At 35.1% G+C, this 24,504-nt stretch overlaps 1 protein-coding gene across 2 annotated transcripts in view; it reads left to right on the top strand.

Annotated features, from left to right (window-relative positions):
- Positions 1-24,504, top strand: part of KIAA0825 (KIAA0825 ortholog) — a 467,916-nt gene that overhangs the window by 267,656 nt on the left and 175,756 nt on the right. The gene's annotated exons all lie outside the window — the stretch shown is intronic.

Raw genomic sequence — 24,504 nt, 5'->3', positions numbered from 1 at the left:
AGCCATTTAGAGAACCTGAGAAATCAGGAGCTTAATTTCTTTTAACATGCCCAACTTAAAAAAAAAAAATTCGCAAGATGCCCTTGCTACCCTTTTCACCGCAATCTACAATTATCAGTAAAAATAAATAATTTACGAAATGCGGCAAATAGAAAAAGATAAACACCATAGAATTTATGCACACAGTATCTTGGAAATGGAAAAGAATTCAAGCAACTTTGACCTGATTTTTAAATGACTACTGTGGTGACTACAGCTGCTCTAGCTTAGTAATTATTTGTGATAGGTTGTTTTTGAGTCCCATATGTATAAGGAGCTCCAGGCCCAGCTACCTCATTTGCTGGCACATAAACAGATTCTTCCAGGTGCTGAAAATTAAATTTTAATATATTATTTAAATATTAAGAGAATTACAGTTTCAGTAATTTTACTGCTACAGCTGGAGTGCAAAGCATCCCTGTAGAAGGCAGAGTGTTGGACAATCTAACATATAGGAAGTTTATAGTGATTTTTTAATTTATTAGCTTATATATTTAGTAGATGATAGCCTTATTTGGCAGTTTGTTTATCTATGGGTAACTTTGATTAGTTTCTGGTAGTTTGGGCAACCTTTAAATTATTGCAAACTTATTTTTTTGTTTTTTTTTAGGTTATGTGCCTTAAAAAGACAACATATCAATGACAGAGAAATATAAGATTTTAAAAGATAGATGGCCAAGAAATCAGTGCCTTTTGTGGCTTAGTACATACATATTATTCTGTTCTGAAAAGAGTTTTAAAGTCTGAAATATTTTTTTATCTCTGTGGTTTCTACTATCCATTGAGAATGATTTTAGAGTTGTTAGAAATCAGAGGAAAAGTCGACAAAATTTTAGTCTCTAAGGCCCTAAAATCAGGTTTCATTATTGGCATACCTCTTGAAATTTTTGTTTGGCTTTTGACCTGTGCAAATTATGTAAAAACCAATTTAAAACAGTATCTGTGTGTTGGTAAGATGTCTGTAGTTTGTTTGGAATTTAGAGTAAGAAATTAATAATAAACTTTTATGTTATAATCATTTGTAGCTTACTTTTTTGTGAAAAAAATCTTTTCTAGGAATTATACACATTCAACTTTACTAAAGGAAATTTATTTTCTGTGAAACATGATTTTAATGAGTGTACCTTTAAAGAATTGAAGACCACTAGAAGATGAGCAATGTGTTAAATAAATTGTTTTCTGTGACCAACATTTTCAAAGCAAAGGGTGATTAGCTACCTTCAAAGTACAGTGTTAGGAAAGAATTTCCCATTATTGATAATCCTTTACGTATAAAAACCTCTTTTGCTAATTGAAGTATACTTTGCTGGCAGAATCACAGAGCAAAGAGCATGTGGTGTAAATCCAAGGCAGTTAATTTTTTATGCTCTGGAGCTAGATTTGCTTAGTTTCAAATCTTAGCTCTACCACCTTCTAGCTGTGTGATCTTGGACAGCCAAACTTTCAAGCCCTCAGCGTCTTCATCTGTAAAATGGAGTTGCTTTATAAATTTGCTGCAAGGATTAGATGAATTTGTCAAATAAAAGACTTCAAATTGTACCTGGCACAAAGTAAGCACTTTATAAGTACCAGCTTTTTTATTAGTAATATTTATGCCATTAACTTTGAATACATAGTGTAAATAAATAACATACAATGCTCACTTTCATAACTCTTGAAAAGTTTTAGCATTTATTCATAATATTTCTCCTAGATAGCCGATAACTTTATGGTATTTAACCCATTAATATAAATAAACCCTTTACCCTTGGGATTTCTACTTTAGATCATAGTAGTAGGCCATTTATAGTTTCATTCATAACTCCAGATATAGTGTGAAAAACTGTGACACAGACTGTCACATAGTAAATTATTTAACAAAATCTCAGTAGGAAGAGTTACATAATTACTTCTTAAATCTCAGAACACGTTTTAAAAATATAAGAGTAAAGAATGTCAGCCTTTTTGTTTTTTTCCTCTCCTAGTATGTACTTCTAGAAAGTAATTACCTTTAAAGGTCTTAACTGCTTTTGAAAAATCCAACTGGTTTTGAAAATCATTATTTAAAAAATAATCATGCAAAATATATTCTGAAAGGTGGATTAAAGGCCAAGTACCATAACATTTTTCCTTCGTAAGACATGATTTTTATGTATCCATAGGAGTAACTAATATTTTCCCTTGTAAGACATGAAAGATTTGGGATGTCAAAATGAGCACTCACATACCTACTAGGTCAGGACTATTTTAGGCTCAAGGGGAGCTATAGAGAACAAGTTGAACAAAATCCTTACCTTCTTAAAGTTTATACTCTAATGATAGACATTAAACGGATGAATTAATATGTAACATAACATCAGATGTTAATAAAGGCTATGACATAAAGTAAAGCACATAGGGGTATGGAGGATAGATGACTTTTTAGATAGGGTAATCGGGGAAGGAATATGTGATATTTATGTGACCCGAGAGAACAAGCTATGAAAACTCCTAAGGAAGTTTCACATCAGGCAGGGGGAACAGCCGTTCTGTTCAGAGACAGAAACAAGTTTCGCATGATCCAGGAAGAGCAAGAAGCCCATTATGTCTGGAGCTAAATGCAAGAGGAAGGAGAGGAAGGCAAAGGTGACCAGAGGCCAGATCACACAGAAAGGCTTTGATGTTGTGAGATAACAAGTCTTTGGAGGGTATTGAGCTTGAAGGGATGTAATCTGACTTACACATTTACAGCACTGTTTTGATTGCTATGCCAAGAATAGACTGTAAGGGTGAAAAGAGTGGAAGAGAAAAATTAGAATGCCACAACAATAGTCCCAGGTGGATTAGGTTCACCTAATTGGACTCGGCATCTATTTTGAAGATACTGAGTTGAACCATATGAAAAATAGAACTTGAAGGATTGCTGATGGATTGAGTGCGAGATGTGAGAGAAACAAATCAAGCACATCTCCCAGGCTATGGACCTGAACCAATGTGTGAATAAGGGTGTGATTTGTGGAGATAAAGAAACCTGGGCAAGGATGGAATTTGGGGTGGGGGGCAATCTGGAGTTCTATTTTGTACATATTACATATGAGATGTCTTTAAGGCATCATCCGGGAGGAGTAAAAGATGGGCCTAAGAATGTGAAACTCAAAGGAGAGATTGGAGTTGGAGTTATTACGGCAGTGATCATAGTTCAGACAGCAGTATGTGCCAGGACGGGACTGATTTGGATCTTGATTGAGATCTGGGACCTAGCGCTAACAATGAGAAGTTGGGAGGAGCAAGATCCTGTTAGATCCCCGAGAAAGAATGGTCAGTAGAGTAGGAGGAAAACTAGGAGAATGTGGTGTCCTGAGGGACCAGTGACGCTCACAGGGAGAGAGGGAGTGATCAAGTGCTGCTATCCATCTCTCTTGAGTTCTTCTCACAAATGTTCACAGACAGCCATGGCTTTGGGTACCCCTCTCCTTTTCAGTGAACGCTCTTGGACTTGTTGCCTTTCCTTTTTCTCCCTCAATACCAATTCTGGTACTACCATCTACAGAAATGTGCCCTCCTTACCCCCAGTTTCTCTTAGTGCTTCTCACCTTGCTCTTGGATCGATTTACGACTAACCCAGGACAATCTTTGTAGGGATAAGAAGGGGTAGTATTAGGGAGAAAGCATCCCTGTTAAGCCTCTCCTCTTTTTCCACCTACCCAGCAGCCACAGTGCCAACATTCCTGGTCCTGCCCTAATTCTTCAACCTCCTCTCATTTCCCACAAATCGCAGCTTGCTTAGTTCTTCTATTTAATGTTACTTTGGCTAATCATTATTTTGTGTACCAGAAAATAGCATATATCATCTCTGCCATCATTCTTTATACCTGTTCCTGATCTTTTGAGTAGTTTTTCCTCTAAAAGTAAACAAATTGTCATCTCCTCTCTGGACTGTCAGAGCTCAGCCCTGTGTACCACTCTTTCCAACTCTCCAATAATCAGTGAAAGAACATGGGGGCACCAACAAGGGCAAATGTGTATTTTCTACAGGAAATTCTTGTCCATGTATGGTTATTAATCCCTATGGTAAATTATGGGTCAAATGGATTTTTTCTGAGGTAGCCTGGGCCCATAATATCATGTTAATGTTGTTTGTATGAGAAAATATACCCAAGTTGTTAATAAGCAATTGCCTCATTAACTTTCAGACTATAATCTACCTACAATTCAGAGACTAGTTCGTGTATTTATAGCCATCTTACCTAATTTTATATCTATTATATATACATAGATATAGTATACATGTTTATATATCATCTATAACAGACATGATTACTAATGATGAATCTAATTTAAATTTTCTGAAATATGCAAACAAGAAATTTTTTATCAAAATAAATTCTATATTTCTCAAGTAGTTTTATTTAATTATAACTTACTGAATCATAATTTTTGTCTTTGACTAATTTTCTCTCTAATTTCTCTTTCTAAATTAATGAATTCAAAAGCATATTCTGTTGCAGAAAAAAGTGGTATGGTATATAGGAATTAGACTTTTTTAAGTTAAATATTATATGAAAACAAAGCACTTAATTCTAAAGAAGTATTTTTTAATTAATGTTTTATATTTTAATGTGATACATTATAAAATTAAATTAGTTATCCATGATTGATAAGTATACATTTGAAGATTTTACAGAGAAATGTAGCTTACATGGCAAAATCCATATGCTTGATTCTAATTTTTTAAATATAGAGGATATAGGGTTCAAGTGCAATCTATATATATTTTAACGTACATTTTAAAACAAATTCGTATGTGTCATCTCATTTTTGCTGCACAATAACCCTGGGAGGAGGGCTAATATTGTGATCCCTATTTTATAGATGAAGATGTTATGACTCAGGAAGGTCACTTAAGGTCTGGGTGCTGGTGAGAAGTGTCTGACCCTTTCATTCTGATTCCAAATCTAGGTCTCTTTCCACTGCCCCGAGCTGCCTTATATTTTCTGAGGTAAACTGTCTTTAAGTTATATCCCTGGAGTTGTGGGATGCAGCCTGGGTTTTAGAACAATGTGCTTAGTGTTCATTTTGGCTTGCTGGCTGCCTGTGGAGCTGATTTAAGCCTTGAGCTCCAAAGTCAATGAGCCACTCAATGTTTGGAGCAGGTCTGTGCAGTGCTGAGCAGGAGAAACAACTGGTATCATCATGCTTTTGTGTTTTCAAAATATTTTAAACACTTAGAGGCAAGGCTTTCCTCTTACAACCCAACATAGCAACATGGTACTCCAGTGAGGAGTATGTACTCTTGCTTCTGGATTGTCAGTCACCTCAAGGAAGTGGCTCCCAGACCGGGGAAGACTCGGAGAACATGGAGAATTGTGACTTCCAGGCTCTTAGAGGGTTTGTGACAGTGGTGAGGAAGGAACTGCCAGAATTCACTCCCTCCCCGCTCCAGGGCTGTGGCTGTTGATGACTGAGAGGTGAAACCGTATTATTTTTCATGTCGTACTATCTAATTTAGGCACAGGAAAAAAAAAAAAAACAAAAAACAACTTTCTTGCTTTCTTTTTCCTTTCTCATACCACTTATTATCATGGGTCTTAAGGTAGATCGTAAATGAAATGCTGTGCTTCCAAAATGGCTTTTACTGTACATCTAAATGGATGCATAACCAATTATTGATTTGAAGATGGTGGTTCTTTTAAGGCGGGGTGGTCAGCTTTAGGGATGAAGGAATGCTTCCAAGATATTTTTTGGCTTTTGGGTGAAAAGTCTGAATTACCTTTGTAATTTTAAAAAACAATAAAAGAGGACCTTCCTTGTGGCGCAGTGGTTAAGAATCCGCCTGCCAATTCAGGGGACACGGGTTCGATCCCTGGTCCGGGAAGATCCCACATGCTGTGGAGCAACTAAGCCCGCGAGCCACAGCTACTGAGCCTCCGCTCTAGAGCCCGCGAGCCACAGCTACTGAAGCCCGCCCGCCTAGATCCCATGCCCTGAAACCAGAGAAGCCACAGCAGTGAGAAGCCCATGCACCACAACAAAGAGTAACACCCGCTTGCTGCAGCTAGAGAAAGCCCGCGCGCAGCAATGAAGACCCAATGCAGCCATAAATAAATAAATAAATAAATTTATAAAAATAATAAATAAAACTTTTTAATATTGTTTTTAACTACTCTGAAAGAGTGCAAAGAAGTCATATTTCCCCAACTCAGAAAAAACATCTAAAGCCTTATTGAGGAAGAAACAGTATATCTTCTTCATCAGAGCGGACTATTTGTATATGACCCTCAGGACAACCAGGTGGGATGAGGGACGTGCCTGGACCTTCCAGGTATGTGCTTCCCTTCCAGGAGCGCTGCAGGAGGCCACAGCTGTCACTGGGAAATCTCAGGTTGATTTGGATTTTCTGTCTTCACTGTGGGTTTTTGGATGGAACAGACCAGAAATAGCGTTAAGGGGAGAAATGTTCACTTACCAATAGAAGCTGAGATGTCCTTTGCTAGTCCCCTGCAGTTTTTCATTTAACAGGTTTTTTGGGGATATTTTAGGAAATATTACATACACTTCAGTTTTTGAGGAGAAAAGTAATATTTCATGTGATTTAGTAGCATAATCTAAAATAAAACTTGCAATAGTCATATGCTGTGTAGACCATAGTAACAAAATTATTATAGAGAAAATAATAGCAAAAGAGTAGAAATTAGTACCTGTTAATATTTTAGGTTTATCTTTTTTTCTATCTTTTACTTTAAGCACGAACTTTTTTACATGCACAGATGTAAAGCCATATTTAACATACTGTTTGGATTTAATTTAATTTAATTGTTGGTTATTTTGTATGCTGACCTTCTAAAGTTTGAGTACGATTGATTTTCCTCAGACAAACCCAAAACATACATGGATTTGTTTGCTTTTCTTATATTGACTTACAGAAAGTAGCACCATTGCCAGTTAAAGTCAAAAAGCTAAGTTCTGCATTTTGACATATAAACACAGTGATAAACAAATACCAAAGAACTGAACAATGAGTTAAACAAATAGAAAAATTTGGTTGGTTTTTAATAACCCTCTTTATTATGTGATTACATGTTATGTCAGATCCTTGAAACTGCCCAACTGTACAGTGATTTTCATTGTTCTCCAAACCCCACATCAGGGGGAAATAATAATTAATATAACTGGAATTGTATGGCCATGAATAAATTGTTTTAAAAATAAATACCATTTATATCATATATTGAACTACTTATTTCTATTTTCTCTTGTATTTCAAATAAAATAGTAAGAATTTGGAAATTCCACCATTGTAAGATGATAGTGATCTATAAAACTTATGTTTACCATCCATCCCTTTTTTTCATGCTCAGTAATTAAAAATGGCTATGGGCATTTTTTTATCCACTGAGATTTACCAACTGCTATAGCCTTCAACATTTATAGAAGGATTTCTACACCTGCTTTTTTTTATGAAATACCCAAATATCAGAGCAGCTTGAAGTGTTTTCTTAAAAAAAAATAATAAGTTTACCCCTAGGCCTCTGGTTTTCAGCAGATAGAAAGCACTATCACTAGCCTACTATCCATTTTAATTTGAAATCCTAAGAACAAAAGTCATTAATAAGTCCTTTGTCACGGATTTTAAAAAAGAAGACGCCTTTTTAGTATTTGTGTGTCATCATGCCAGGCCTAGAAAATTAGGCTAATTTATTATTTAAAACACTGGTGGGATTCCTAATTGCATTCATCATTAGATATGACACATTTAGAACTGAGAACCATATCCAGGGAGAATTTTCCAGTTTGAATTTTGAAATAAAAATATTTTTCAAGAGATCCCTAGCTATTGCCTGTTACCATGGTAACAGTCCTATTTGTCTGAGAGCTCTGTCCGCTGCCAATGGGAGAGAGAGCAACGTCAACTAAACATACGAATACATCAAAGACAAATTCATATGCTCAATCTGATCAGCTCAATTAATGTAAGAACAGAAGCTGAAGGGGGTTAAAAGAGGGCACCCATTCAGGATAGATGAAGCCCCTTTTAGCAGAATATACACGCCGGCCTTTTGGGGGAGGAATTTAGCACACTGTCAAAAACATTATCAGAAAAAGAAAGTACGAGGCCTCCTACACCTAACAGATATGAAGCTGTCAGACAAAGAATAGCACTATTCATTAAATGACACTTATTTTCTCCCACTTTACAAGAATACAGCGAACAAAACAAGCAGGGGAGCAGCTGAGAAAGACACTTTTTTCTTTTGCTAGTGATGACAGACATGCAGCAATTATGGTGATAACTAAGGAATACTAAACAAGAAGCCAGCCTCCATTCTGTTTATCACCTTAAATTTCATGTTACTAAATTTGCATGCAACTCCTGTTTTGTTTTATTATTTATGTCTGGGAAAAATTAGATGCCTTTGTTTTTAACATGGTGCCTTGAGTTTGGTGTAGCATACCTCTAAACTGAATTCTCTCACTTTGCTTGTTAAATGGCCATATCAAGTTGAAATGCTTTTGAAGTAAGACATTTCCAAAGCACAACAAAACTGCTGCTATCAGTGTGATGTATATGTAGGGCTTGGGGGGCTGGCTTCATTAGTGTAAAGGGAGATATTACGTATTACTTCTGCACATTTTTTTAAAGAGAGCAAAAGTTGTATTATTGCCATTTTTGCTTTCATGCTTCATTTTACATGATGAAATGTGTTACCATGTAAAATGGTACATGGTGATGTGTGTTTAATGGATCCTTTTTTTTTTTCTTTCGGAGAAGTTGTAGGTGGTAAGTAGTAGAAACTGGTTTGTAGGGTTTGTAACAGGTGCAGGCAAGTAGGAGTTCCCTTGAGATTGCCACCCTTTAAGAATCTTATGCTTAAACCATGATGATCTGATTTAAGGCCCATTATCGATAGTCTGCTACTTATATCTGCATGATCGTGGACTGATTGATACTGACTTTGTAGCCATGCTCCATAATGCGCTGTCAGGAAATGCTGACAGATGCAATGAAAGAACAATAAATGTGGGGCAGCCGTAATGTAAAGGTCCAGCTAGGCTGTATGAAAACTGATAGCTAGGATATTGGCTCCTATGTTACCATATACACTCGTCCCTTTGACAATTTAGCTGGTGAGTGAATTAAAATGGTCTCCTGATACCGAGAAGGGGGGAAAAAGATCTTCATTTAAGGAACTTGCCGACTTTGCCAAAACATTGCTTTATAAGAACAGAGCCAAGATTGAAAAAAAAAAACAAAAAACTCTCTTACTCAAAAATCTAGACATGTCTGACACATCTGAGAAACTATTTCTTTAAAATCAATACACACAAAAAAGCACTGTATTCACTTTTTATGGATACTTAATCCATTTGTATAAAATTACCCAAAAAAAGACATTTTGTTAGAATTCCTATGTTAAGTGTAAGGCATCTGATACTATTTTTTTAATTCTCGATCTTCAGCTTGGCACATGAATATAGCTGCTATTTTGCCAGTACAGGTTTTTAACAAATAACTAGGATGAGAAGTCAATTTATTAATATTAAGCCATAAAAGTTACTCTCTTCTCTCTAGTCTTAAAATGTATTCATAGCTTTGAAAGAAGTTATATTGGACTATAATTTAATAATTTATCATAATTTTTCTTGCTTACATTATTTTTCAGATGCCCTCTGTATTCTTAAGCATCACTTAATAATTCTTAGTGTTTAAAAATACATTCAACATTCCACGATTGATGTCTCGAATGACGTAGAATTCTAATACATTTTAACAAATTTTTTCCAAAAGTAAAATCATCATTTATAATGATATCTTGAGAAATAAACATAGACTCTGATATTTGGCCTTAATTTTCCTCCTTTGATTAGATAATGTAGAATGTAGTGAGTACTTACATATTTTCTATGCTGAGCCCCTTGTGGTACCTACATGTATTGCTGTGAATTAAGGTCAAAACTGCATTGATAATTTTGAATTGTTTCCTTGCAGAAGGATAGTAAAAGGTATCTTCTTTACATACAAAGTTATCTAAAACATTTGGAGGGACTCTTAATTTGACTTAAGAGGAGTTTGTGAGAATAATTTGCTCAGGTGAATTTAATTTTTGATCTAAACCTTTTTATGGTATTAATTTGCCACATTTAAAATGACATTCAATTCTAAAACAAATTTTTAGAATGAAAAAAACTTATTCTAGTGAAATCTGAAAAATGCTATCTTCTGTGAGTACTCAAAGAATATTCTAAGCAGATCATTGACAAAACATGCCTATGACTGTAATTGTGTACATTCAAGAGAATGACTTTTTTATACCATATTATTGACATAATAGATTGAGTCATCATTACTGTCTGATATGCAAAGGCCTGGTTTAGAACTCTTCTGTGGATCCTCTTTAAGACGCAAAATATTGACACAGTAGATGATAATGGCTCCTTTGGAGCCATTAGGGTGCATCATGTCAGGGCCTGCTCAGGCATTTCTTAGCAGGTAGCACACAGACTCTTGACATGATAGATCATAACAAGTCCAAAGGAATAATTACCATTTCTGAAATGATACCATACTTGGGAATTTCATAGTTTATTAAAACTAGAGCATATCATCACCAACGTGAATTTTAAATAATTCATTAATTATATTCTGTCAGTAATAAAAATTTTATACATACATACATACACACACACACCATGTATATTGTAAATTATATAAACAAACCAGATCACATGTAGTTATGTACACTTTTCTCTGTCTAGGAATTTAAGAAATCCACACTGATTGTTATGAATATTCATAAAAAGCAACTCGTTCTCAGCCTTATACCTTTTATGCCAAGAGTCAGCCTGCAGCAAATTTTTACCGTCCATGGTGTAGACCTTTGAAAGTAGATATGCCTAATGGAAAAAGTGACAGAGCTTGAGTGACACTGACTCTGACAGGAGCTCTTGTGGGCACCCATATAATTAGATCTTTTGTGTGGTCTGGTTAGCTAAGGCAGAACTTGATGTTTTACTAACAAAATCCTTTGAAAAGAAACCTCATTTCCCCAAAGTTTAGGTTGTTTACCAAGTAAAGAAATAAAAATAAAATCTGCAAAGAAAAAATTCCGTGGTAGCTCTGGATGATTTGTATTATGTGCGGTGTAAAAGATGAAGTGAGTGATGTTGGATTGCCTTGTAAGGAAAGCATCAGGCTTTTTCTTTTCATGTGAATAGTTTTTATTGTGTTGAGATTAGAGACAAATAGAAATTATATTATACAATGTGGCAAGCCATTAGCTTTTCATAAAAAGAAATTTTATCTACAGTGAAAAGCTTTTGATCTTGATGACTTTCTGAAAAGCTTTTTAAGTTTGATTTTTGGTGGTGTTTGTTATTTGCTGTAAGTGTCAGTATCAGTGTATAGAGATTATGTCAGGTAGTTTTACTATTTGCAGGGCAGTATGTTGCATTTTAAAAAATGTAAATTCAACTTATTCTCCAAAGCTTTAATAAGTCCTAATCAGATCGTATATAAGACAAATAGTTTTCTGACTTTTATTAGTCACAGATTATTTTCCCATGGATTAATGCTTTTTTGTGTTTTCAGATTCCAAGCGACATCATAAGCTTCAAAATAACCAAAAAACAAAATGAAGCAATTGCTTTGAACTTACAAACTCATTTTGACACAGAAAATTCCTTTTCTCCTTATCTTTAGCACTCTTAGAGAATTGGAATAGACCAACACACAGTTTCTGTTACTGAAAAAATACAATGGCATAAGCCTATTGCACACTGGAGGTCACCCTTGCTATTTACAAATTTTCTACAATTTTACAAAACAAAAGTAGATCCTGCATACTTTTAATATACACCACAGTTTTCACGATATTTTAATATAAATACATGGGTGTTATGTGTCTTCCATGTATAGTTTGTCATATTAAGTGCAATTAAAGCGCCCATTATAAAAATCTTATGGTTGTCTGATTTTTCTGATGAAATAAGCAAATGACAAGAAGCTTTTCAAAACGAAACTAGAAGCTTTCATTACACATTACATCTAATGGATTTTGAAAATCTTTCCAAATTGGTATAACAGAATTCTAGAGTAGAGTTCATATGCATTTCTTATTCAGTAATTTGTTAGGTTTTTTTTACTACATCATTTCTGGGGACAACTTTACCCTAGTTAATACTTATGGCTCGTTGATAAGAAAAATTACTTCTGTAGTAATATTATTTTCACATAATTTATTGTGGTATGCTAAATAGTTGACCATGTTCTACTATTTTCCCACCATGTTACTTTCACGTTTTTATATCCATTTAAGATAAAAATAACGTGATTTTACTATGAAAAAACGTCATTGCTTTAAAAATCTTCTTGGAAGCAAGGATTGTATATGAAAACAAAATTATTAAATTCAATAAGAACTCTGGTTCTTACAAATATCTCAATGAAAGAAAACATAAAACCGAGCAAAAAACATTTGGCCTGCATCTTGAATCCATTCAAAGTAGAAGCCAAAGGTAGATGGAGGAGAAGTGTTTGATTCCATTTCACTGAGAAAAATATTCTGAAAATGTAAGCGTTCATCTGGGAGCTGTAACAAGCAAAGTGTGAAGTTTTTACAGAAAAAACAAAACAAAACATTTTATCTCTTACATTTTTCCTTAAGATGGAATAGGAATACCATGAATTTTCCTGAGGAGTATTACTTTCGTATACAATTATTTTTATAGCACTTTTTAATCGTTCATCAAAAGGAGTCATCTCCAGTTTCATAAATGTTTAGCATAATGTGTCAATTATTTGGCGCAAGAGTCAGAGGTCAGAAGTGAATTAAAATATGGAACAATGTCTTTAACAGATTCATAGGGGGTAGCAAGATCAAGGGGGCAGAGGACACACCATTATGTTCCCTAGGCAAAGCCTGAAGATATCCAGGGATATTCGTCCACTATCAGAGCAACTCAAGCCCTCTCTTCATCCACTATCCTTGTCTCTCCCTGTTGAGGGCTCATTGGAGGGAATTGATGAGCCATACCTCAGGCTCCAGATGGTTGATTTTTATGAAGAGAGGCAACTGCATCGCATCTCCTTTTTTCAACTTCCTTTCTGAGGCATTGCCAGTCTTACATCCCATGTCTCAAATCCCCCCTTTTAATCTAGTCATTCCGTCCGCTGTGGTAGGCTCAGTGCTGAGTGTCTCCACGAAGCCTTTGCCAAACACTCTTGCACCATCAATATCTCGCTTTCACAAGCAGTATAGCGCTGAGTGTACCACACAGTTTGGATTTAATATGTGCCTCTTTGGGTTTTTATTTATAACCAGAAACTGTGTGTTTGTCTGTTTCATCCTACTAGTGAGTTTTATATCCAGTTGCAGCAAATACTCTCTCTTTTATCCAATAATCCTCACTGCCCCGAGCAGAACACTGGGCATGAACAGCTGGAAGTGATCTCTCCCTCCTCTGAACTCTCATAGCACCTCCTTTGTACCACTTCTGTGACCCATATCACTTCATACTTTGTATTGCAGTTATTTGAGAATGTGTTTTTTTTCCCCTCAGCTGAAATGTAAATTTTGTGGGAGCAGAACTGCGTCTTCATCTCCCATGCTATCATCACCACTACAGCCACATTTAGCACCATGTTTTCAATTTAGTTTTTTAGCAATTTAACAAGCATTTATTGGCTACCTTGGTATAGAGCACTGTGCTAATTGCTGAAGATGATACAATGTAAAGTGTCATCGTTTATACCAAAAAGGAGCCTATAATACAGTGGGCGAGAGAGTAATGACTGGGAATAATACAGGAACACGACCAGAGCAGAGTGAATAAAGAGAACTCTGAGTTGTGACTGAGATTGGAAGTAGCCAGTTTCAAGCTTTCACTCAGATCTTTGGCAGTGTGGTGTGTGTTGCCTTTAAATCCAGTTTCAATGGCATGATCTATGGCAAAGACTTGTCTCTGAGGATTGGAGAAGAACCTGAACGGAAAGGATTTTCATTCAGTCTCATGCCACCAAAAAAAGCAATGACCGAAAGGTCTCTTAAGCTTGAGCACCTGAATCTATCTCAGGCCAAATGGAAGGAAACACTTTGTGCAAAGCCAGTGCTCACATATTTGTTGAATGAATGAATGAATACAGGTACTCACTCTGATGTATTATTGACTAATCAAATAAAAAAATAAATAATCCCAGCTTAAAACACAAACATTCTTTGTATTTAGCAGGGAACTTTGTGCTACATACATAGAAAATCTAGAGACCCTTAAATTTATGTTCACATTTCTCTATGTGCATACATATGTACATATATTATACTTTAACTATTATCATAATAAATTTCTTTTCCTTCTGGAATTTTACTAACTTCCCTTTACTTTCAGCCCAGTAAATGCGTAGGTTGTTTGGTCTTTTAAACCAATATCAGATTCAAAGCTCCTAGAGAGAAGAAGCTGTATCTAATTGTTCTCTTTCCCACAAGTGCTTAAATTGTAATTTAAATCAGTTTTAGAATAGAAAAGAAGTTTTGAGTAGGATAGATATAAAGCACCGTGTTAGGTTCTTAGAGGTCGTAGAGTGACGCCCCCCCACAGTACCTGACATCAGAGTATCTTGCCCTTAGCAAAAACACTCGATAAATATTTGTTGAATTTAATTTCACTTTCCCATGAGGAACACCTGAATTTATCTGTGTGGCAGTGACGCTGAAAATTTTAGTATAGAAAAACTCCATTCAGTCTACCCCCAAATGATTAACCCCTTGCTTATCTGCAGTGAAAAAGACTCATGCTCTTTGCTCTTGTAGCTTTTTTAGTCTACCAACAGCAATTTGATTCTTAGTGTCTTACGAAAGAGGTCACTCTATAATGCCAATCAATGAATATTTCCTGAAAGTGTGATTGCCGAAAAGCACTGAAGGAAATTAAAGAGATGGAGGAAGAATAGTCCTGCTTTCAATGTTACCATATTTGGCAGGAAAAAAATTTGAGGATAATTGAAAATATATATTGTGTGTCAAGTACCAAATGGCAGAAGATTCTGTGAGGATCCAGAAGAAGGCAGTCTCTCTTTTTGGTCTGAAGTAATTACGGTCCAAAATTTTACAGTAATTTGTTTTTAGAAAATCCACCTGAGAAGATAATTTTTTAATCAGTATCTTGAGGGAATGGATGGCAAATGTTGGTGTTTATCAGAATCACCTGTAGAGATGGGTACAGATACATAAACCCAAGTCTCACCCGTTAGATACCTAATCCGAATGCCTGCGGTGAGGCCTGGGCAGCTCCGTTGGTAAACAGCTCTGTAGATGATCTGGATGCATACTAAAGTTTGAAATCCATGACTATGATGTCATGCTCTTTCTATCGTGCATTCTTCACTTATCATTAAGGCAATTAACCACCTGAAGAAATTATGGAAAGGAGTGATGGCTATCTCAGCATTCATACTTGAAGATTGTTATCAGTGCTGTTAAAGACATCTTGATAATTCCCCTTTAATATCTCTATATTTTCTCAAAATGATCCATTAAAGATTTCTGAGAAGAGATTAGCTAAGTAACTTTATTACCAAGTTTAACTGATGACTTGGAGAGTACAATGATAGAATTTAATAGTAAACCTACCTACCTGGTCAGGATTCCTAGCATCCTGTGAAAGTAAAATGTTTCATATTCATCAAAAGTTCTAATGGGACATTTTCTTTATGTGAAAAAAACGGATGTACTTCGATAACTTTTTCATATGGTTCTGGGATTTCCCAGACAGTCCATGACACTAAATCATTTTGTCAATTCTTAAATGATGAGGGCATATCAAAACTAAATAAACTCTTTTCCAGTGTATTTATCATTTTCTGATTTCAGGATTTTACAGTTATAATGATACACTTATTGGTCTGGCTGGCTCTCAAAGGCAATAAAATGTAAATATATTCTTGATTTTGGGAATTAGCAATATAATTAATTTTCTAGGAAACAAAATCACACTTAGATCTCATATTTCTCGTTTTTATCTCTAAATAAAACCAGTCATGTGGTCATATACATACAAATACATTATTCAAATTGTTATCACTATTTTGTTTTATTAATTATTTTAAGTTTTCCACTTGAGGGATCTTTTTTTAAGCATTAAGATCATGGGGCCATTGGAGAACTGGGGCATGGTTCATGGAGAGGTAGTAATTTGCATATTCTTCCAATAGGCAAGAGGTGTCTAAAATATGCTTTACGTGTACTAAAATAATTTCCAGTATGACAAGTTCTCTATCACTTATTAAAATTAACAGTTTTTGCAGAGTTAGACATTAGCTTTGCTTCTGACACTATCTGAATCTCTTAATATCTCTAGATTCTCCTATTGGTACTTGCGTAATCACCTTTTACATTCACAAATAAGTTACTGGGTTTCTCTGTTGATAGTCATGAAAACAAATTTTAAATGGAGTTTGGCATGTCAAAACCCTTTCTTGGGTATTATGTTTGATGTACCATGCCACATTTTCAATGAATAAAAAACGGCCTCCTTGCATATTTATTACAGTTAGTGAGATTTTGTTAAGCACTTGCCTTATTATTTTTTACACCTGCACTTTGATATCACAGTGGTTCATTGTCAATCCACGTAATGTATCAGAAATGGCACTGTTAATGAGCACACAGTTGCCTTTAGTTCATTTTACATCGTGAAACCCTACTGGGGAATAGGCAGTAAAAATTGGGGGAAGGGTTCTGACATTTTATAAATGTCATATGTCAGTCCTACATTGTGGTAGCTGTGAAACACTGCATTCTGGTGGTATCATAGTCATACTATAGGCCACTTCACTAGTTGGCAATGAGTTGTTGTTGTTGTTTTTAATTGTAGCCCTAAAGAAAGGTAGTGTGTTTGTGTGTGTGTGTGTGTGTGTGTGTGTGTGTGTGTAAGAGAAAGAGAGAGAGATTTGTCTTACAAGTTAACTGTAAACCTTTTGGCTTGTGTACATGAATCAGAAAAGATTGGTCATTTTATTATGATAAATGAGTAGAGGCAACGTTTTAATGATTTGAAGTAAAAAAAAAGTGAAATGAAAACTTAAATTCTGTTGTTGATATTTTGATCTTAGAACAACAGTAGCTGTGATATTTTCTGGTTCCATAAATTTAAATGGGAATTTGTATTGGAGAGAAGTAAAAAAGTCAGGGCTGCTTATTTAAAGGTAACCTTTATTTTAAGGTAGGTTTTAAAAACTTGTTAATGTTATAAGGTGTTAGCAGATAATTTAGTCAGTTTTTCTTTGGTGCATGAGGATTTGGATTTTGTGAGTAAAGGAAATTGGATTACTAATTGCAGAATAACAAATGTATTTTTATTGCATTTAATATTTTATGGGCCACCCTTTGTCTTATGACTGTAGGATTATGAACTTGGAATACAATAGCAAAGGGTGGGTGGAGTATTTTCAGTTCTAAGGTGTTTTTATTTTTAAACTGGTTAATACTAAAATACAGTTATTTTGAGATTGGAAAATTTCTTTCCTTTGAGGCCAGTGTGTGAATGTGTGTGTGTGTTGTCAGAGAGGTCCTTGAATGGCTCACTTTGGTCACTATCTGACCAACCAGAGAGCAAAGAGAGAACAAAAAGGGAAAGTGTGAACTGTGGTGTAGGGGTGAATAGTAGCACAGTTAAATGAGATCCAGTCTTCAGATGCAGTCTTCAGATCTACAACCATTCTTATTAGAGACATTTGTTGACGAGGTCCCCATCTTCCAGTGGTACCTCTTCTCTGGTTGACATGGGTCACCCCTCATATTATTCCCTCTTTTACCAGGCTAACAGCAGGAGCAACCCTGCCCTGCAATTATATCATGTCTTACCATCATCAGGGTACCTTCGCTTACAATAATCCCAGCCACATATCTGTACCACAGGGAGGAAGGCATTATTTTTGCTAGTTTCAGAGAAATGACTTGTTTCAAAGAAATGACCTGTCTTGGTTTCATGTAACTCATAGGTAGCAGAGCCAGGCGTGTATTGTGACTTTTATCATTTCTATCCTAGTACTCTTTCTACCACACTGACTATTTGCCCCATAAAAATATTTAGGTTTCTTCCACACAATAGATTTTTATGTAAAAATGGTCTTCTAGGCCAAACAGATGTGCATCATCTGGGTCCTGTTTTCTGGGCATGATCAAATTTTGATTTCAGGATTCAGTGATTATCAAAGAATATGGTGAGAAATCTATTGCTTTCTAAAACCATCATGATATTGGGATACAGCCTTTCTAGTGAATCTCTTTGTGGCCAGGCCTCACTCTGGTGACTTAAATGTGAAGAACATGTTGGGAACTCCTGTCCCATTTTACCAGGGGCAGGTTAGGTGGGAGTGCAGGGGAGCTTTTCCCAGCTTCCTTCTGGGGCCCACTTAATGCTTTTAATAAGTATATAAGAATTGTGAGACCCTAGTAGAAAGGACAATGGGAATGAGTTTTTAGTTGTGATGACTCCTTTAACTTGCCGAGCTGAGTTTCAACATTCTGCTTAATAGGACCCCCACTCTTCTTTATAATGCAACAAATACGTATTTCCAATTTTTAAAATTCCCTATCCCAAAATTTAAACTCAATCTTTTGTTAAATTTTTACTGAAAAGGCCATTTTGGGGGGGATTGTAGAATCATATTTACCAATAAATGCTGGTATTAAAGCTAAAATCATTTCTGGTCTGTTTTTTTAAGGGGGAGGTGGTTTGTTTTTTATTGCAGTTGAAAATAATTTCTAGTATATGAATTGATTTCATTGACTAAACATAATAATATATGTTTTAATAACATTTTCTTTTTTTAATTTTTTAGTGAAATTTGGATTTAGGATTCCTAATTTCCTATTTTAAATGTAGGCTTATACGTTAATTTTGAGATACTCTTGGAAAAAGTTTTAAGATATGTTGTAACTTGAGAAGATTTAGGAAATTTCTGTTTTAAGCCCAACATGATATTTCTGTTAAAACTAAATAGCAATTGTAACTACCGAGAGGTTTTGTGTAGTAAAAGTTTGGCTTCGATTGTTTCTAGAAAAGATGTATATATATATGCTTTTTGTGTTGGTTCAATTTATGAGTGATTTTAACTTTGTCTAGCATTGGAACTCTTCAAGTGAATGTCCTCTTTTCAGAAGTTACGAGTAATATTAGTTTTTCTTTCAATATAATTGTTAGCTGACAGAGAGAGCTTGTTGCTCTCCCATCATCTGAAAATAATTGTAAGTTATATTAATAACTTTCATTTCCTTTAAAGGAAGGAGGCAACAATTTGAAAATATCTTTATCTCACGAATGCTGAAAATAAGAACTTTTTGGGGGGAGGGTCGTTATAAATAATCTGCCTGAATTATTAACTGTAAATACATTGTTAGAGATGTGCCAGGAGGAGAAAACCCATTAAATTTTCTTTGTTTAAAACTATCCAGTTCCATTGTTGGCTAAGACAATTTATTCATACAATCATATAAAAATCATATTTAATAAAGAACGATCCAAGACAAAGAGAAAAAAATGTCTTTATCCATAAGCAACCAGATGAGAAATAGATTTTTATTCAGTCAGATCCTTTTAGTCAATGAAACAGCGTTTTCATGCATCTTGCACTCAAGTGATAATTAATATAGTCTAATTCAGGACATGATGCCTGAATTGATATACTGTCATCAATACCCCATGTTAAAATCAAACCTTGACAGGGGTTTAACACCCTGGAACAGGTCATCGTATGATAATACTCTTCGCCTCTCAGTATTTGTCTTCAACCAAGCAAAGTATTACAAGATGGGGTAAGAAAAAAAAAAGGGAAATAATTACAAATGAAGAGTGACGCGGGCTGTGAATAAAACATATGTTAGGCTAGGCAGAGGCATCAGTGAATTATATCATTTCATGATGAAGCGGCACTGGGGCTGAACGGGCCTATTTTAAACCTTGATGTGTTTTATCTCTACTGTATTTGGACTGTCATCTTTAGAGAAAGACTTGGTGTAATTGAGAGTCAACTCCAATCTGCATGACTCAAGCATGAAGTGAGGGCCAGATGAGCACTGCCATAGAGGCTAGGGAAGCTTCTAATAAGATAAAATGAACAATCACCTTTTATGCCTTACAGTTACAAATGCATTCTGTGAAATACGGTGTTTAGAGTTATGGCTTACTAATGTCATTCATATGACAAAGTTTGGGAAGTGTTCTAATAATTAAGATCTAAAAGGAGACCATTTCATTTTAATGCTCATTTTAGGGGAGATACAATTAAAACCTGTTATATTAAACTTTCCTTGTGAAAACCTATTAGATGTAATCAGCTTAATTTGGTCATAATGTGTTTTCATTACATTTGATTTTATTTGGCTATTTCACAAAAATCCTTGTCATTTTTCCCATATTAAGCTAAACACCCTTTATAACCCACTCACACGCCCCCTTCTTTCTTGAATTTATCTTGATAACTTCTGCCAGAAGAAATCACTCCCTTCTGTGAATACTTGAAGCACTTAGCCCCCACAGGTGTGTTCCCTATTTTGTGATGCTTGATGTTTTACCGTGCAGGTACAAGCCTCTCTCCTCCACTGGGCTGTGAGCTCCTCAAGGGCACAAGCCAGAGGTTCACACTGTGTAACTATCATAGTATTAGGAACACCACCTTGGGTTATAGGGACTCAGCAATGTTAGATGAATAAATCGTTTGGGTCTATGGGTGTATATAATGTATACATAATGTCTATTAGATTTGGGAATAGCTCAGAACACTCACACTCATCCCTTTCCAACTAATCAATCAGCATCTCATTTTTTTGGTTTGAAGAAACTTAAATGTCTATCTGAAGCTAAGTTGGAGGCTGTGAAGCTAGGGATCAAATGGAGTATGAACAGTTACCACTAATATCTGTATAGGATTTACACTCTTTTCTTTCTATCCATAAATTCCTTTGCTACTTATTGTAAATTCAGCAGGAAGTAGCATTAACTCAATCTCAAATTCCTAAGGGAGTGGTTCAAAAGTGGAATAGGCTGTGCAAAATTGTTAGTGATAAACTGGGTCAGGAAAGCTGTGCAATTCAGTATTAGGTCTAGCTAAGCCATGTTTCCTATGCATTTCCTGACATTCACCTACTAATCCTCCATGAAAAATAAAACCTATCCATATAGAAAACCAGTGAATTTCAGCTTACTCCATGGCAGCTGAGTTGCATGTACCCAATCCATCAAAGAAGGGAGACTTCCTGTCTCTCCCTCTTTATTCCTCTGCCCTCCTCTATCTTCCTTCCTCCCTCCCCTGAGAATGGCTACCTGTCAATTGCTTTCTTGCCCCACCTATAACAGAGAAGTCTTGAAAGAACATTTAGCAAGTTCTGAAAAGCATAGTCACAATTTTGTTTAGCCATGGCCTTTGGGCTTCATCCCTTATAAAGGTAAATGTAAGCAGATCTTGCTATTCTTTTCATACTTTGGAAAGTTTTATGTAAACTTTAACATGACTGATAACATTACCGTTTCCTTTGTAGGACCGTGTATGTCTAGCAAGAGTATATGTTTGTATTCATTGCCTTTAAAATATAACTGAAAGATATCAATTACTATCTCATTTTGACAATTCGGCAAACACCAAATACTTAATTTTCTTAAAACTTTGATATTCAGTGAATTCAATTCAAAAAAATTAATGTCTAATAGTAATAGGACAATTGACTAAGATCATATTGCAACTTAAAATATATATGATTTGGGGGCTATTTCTCATTTCTTAGGAAATGTCTTATAACATAAAAAGGAATAACTAGATTTTTATCATTTAAACATGATTTAAACCAAGGTTGGTTATATACACCTTAAGAAAGGAATTAAATTTTAATCTTTAGAGGAAGACGGGGATTATACAACCTTAATGTATGGCATCTTTTATGGTAACAGTTCAATTATTCTGAAACTTGTTATACCTGTTAAATATTCTCATGATCTCCTAATATATGTAAGCTGGTTAAATATTTCATTAGGCAAAATATTATATGTGCCATATCATGATACCAATTTTTCACTTAAATTTTTAATAAATTTGTAAACTATAACAAGGAATTCAGGGGAATTATATATGTAAGAATTTGCCCCCGATTGTCTTGTTTTTTAATAATCTTGTCTAGGTCAATTGTCCATAAAAAATCAAAGTTAGTTTTGTTTTAGGTACGTGTGCTCATTTTCTAGAAGAGAAGCAGATATAAATATTTAGTAATTTTTACCAAGATAAGCTGAAATAATTAATGGCTCTAGCTAAGGAACTCATGAATGCTGGCACCCTGTTCCTTGTCCTAATATGTTTCAAAAATAAATTATCTCCTTTTACTTAAGCTCCCCAAAGCCATTTAAACTTTCATAATTGTTATTAGCACCATATCTCTGACTTCAGTATTAAACTTTTAAGTGTTAAAATAAAATTCACATTAGAAATTCCAAATTATGAGAGAGAGTAGAAGTCACCTTAACAATTTATTAGATGTGAATTTGAGTAATGCTATATATAAACCTGAAACAAGAATGATTTACATGTGTCCCCATTAAATATGAGTCCATAGTATCCAGCCTGTGTCCTTTCCTTAGGAAATTGTATAGTTTAGCTTGTATAGAATTTTGATCAATTAAGTAGGGGAAAAAATGGAAGTGTTCTTACAACTGAATGGAAACAAACAAAAATAGGTGATATGCTAGGAGAAAGTCATGAGTTTATACACCTGAGTTACCTGCTTATTACTCCCCCACACAGTGTGATTTGGGGGTTACCTTGCCCTGTTGCTTCTCCTCACAGCTGATAAAAAAGGAAAGATAGGGTCATACCAAATATTTCTCTGTGGTGAGATACTTTTATATCTTCACAACTAACTAACTTGCCAGCTGATTCTCCAGATGCTCAAATACAAGATGAAAATATTCAAAGGAATCTCACTGCTGAGACTTTCTGGAAGGAGGCAAATCATCAGCTCGAAAACGAAAATACTCAGAAGAATCCGATTTTGGCATTGCTGTAGATTCAGAACCCTCCTAACTTCCTTCTAATGAGCAAGTGACAGAAATCCACATGAATGAGATGTGAGAAAAGAGGGGGGAAAGAATAAAGTGAATGAAACAAATAACCTGGAACTTCCAAAATAAAATACAAAAATCCCTATGGTAGTTCAAATGAGTTCTTTCAGTTCCAAAATGAAGAGTGCTTCAATTCCATGCAAATGAGCATTGCCTTCAAAATTCTAGGCATTCTTAATCTTGGCTTCCTCTGAGCTGATGATAACTTGAAGAGATCAGCGATTTTTCCACCAGTCTTCTAAATTGTGCATTTTTATCATAACTACACTATGTAAGAAAGAAGAAAACAATGACATCAGTAAATTGCACAAAACTCCTGTTTAAGTCAGTGACATACTGAGCACATTTGACACCTGGAACAGATCATTTTTAACACCCCCATTCTACACAATAAAATTATTTTCAGCAACAATCATGAAGTGAAATGAGTAATAACAGTGATGAGGATGATATCTGGGGGGGACATATGTAGTGATAATTTTCTTCCATTGAACTTCGAGCATATAGTCATGTCAATAAAAATTATCAATAATGAAATAAATATTTCAGCACCAAAAAAAGGAAAAAAGTAATTGATTTATACTATTTAAATATGTTGTTATATTTTAGGGGAAAAAAAGAAAAAAATCTTTAAATTAAAAAATTTTCAACACAGATTAAAAACTCCAAGTGGTCATTTACAAGAAGAGAAGAGATTGCAGTAACTCAAGTTCTACGTCTTCACTCTTTCTCGCTGTGCTATCATTGGTTATTTCAGACCTACTGTTCAAACACAGGAACATGCCATAACAGAGGAGTTGGAGACCCAACGGCACTTGAAGCCACAGTAGACAACTTGAGAGTGTTTGCAGGCTGAGTCTTGAACTTAGTCTTACAATGACCACATGCAGCTGAGCTGCCATGTATCCGAGCTGACCATATAACGTTAGGTTCTTTGAATTATTTTCCAAGCAGAATAAAATGTTTATTAAATAATAAATAATAAAAATGTGCTAATTTGAAGCTTGTGTATGTATAGTATTAAAATTCAAGTGTAACCACAATAGCATTGTTTATAATTTAGACCCATGAAAAATCTGGGGGAGGGAGAAGTACTGATATTGCTTAGAATTTCTGGTACATGATTATAGTGAGAAAAAAAAAAAGCAGACTTTTTGTGGGTGTTATTACTGCTTTTAAATTCTCTACTAAAAATGTACCCTCTTACTGCCTGATCTTTTTTTTTTTTAACATCTTTATTGGAGTATAACTGCTTTACAATGGTTTGTTAGTTTCTGCTGTATAACAAAGTGAATCAGCTATACATATACATATATCCCCAAATCTCCTCCCTCTTGCATCTCCCTCCCACCCTCCCTATCCCACCCCTCTAGGTGAACACAAAGCACCGAGCTGATCTCCCTGTGCTAT

This window comes from Physeter macrocephalus, chromosome 8, assembly GCF_002837175.3.
Source record: "Physeter macrocephalus isolate SW-GA chromosome 8, ASM283717v5, whole genome shotgun sequence".
NCBI lineage: Eukaryota > Metazoa > Chordata > Mammalia > Artiodactyla > Physeteridae > Physeter > Physeter macrocephalus.
This window is presented reverse-complemented; position numbering and strand designations above follow the sequence as displayed.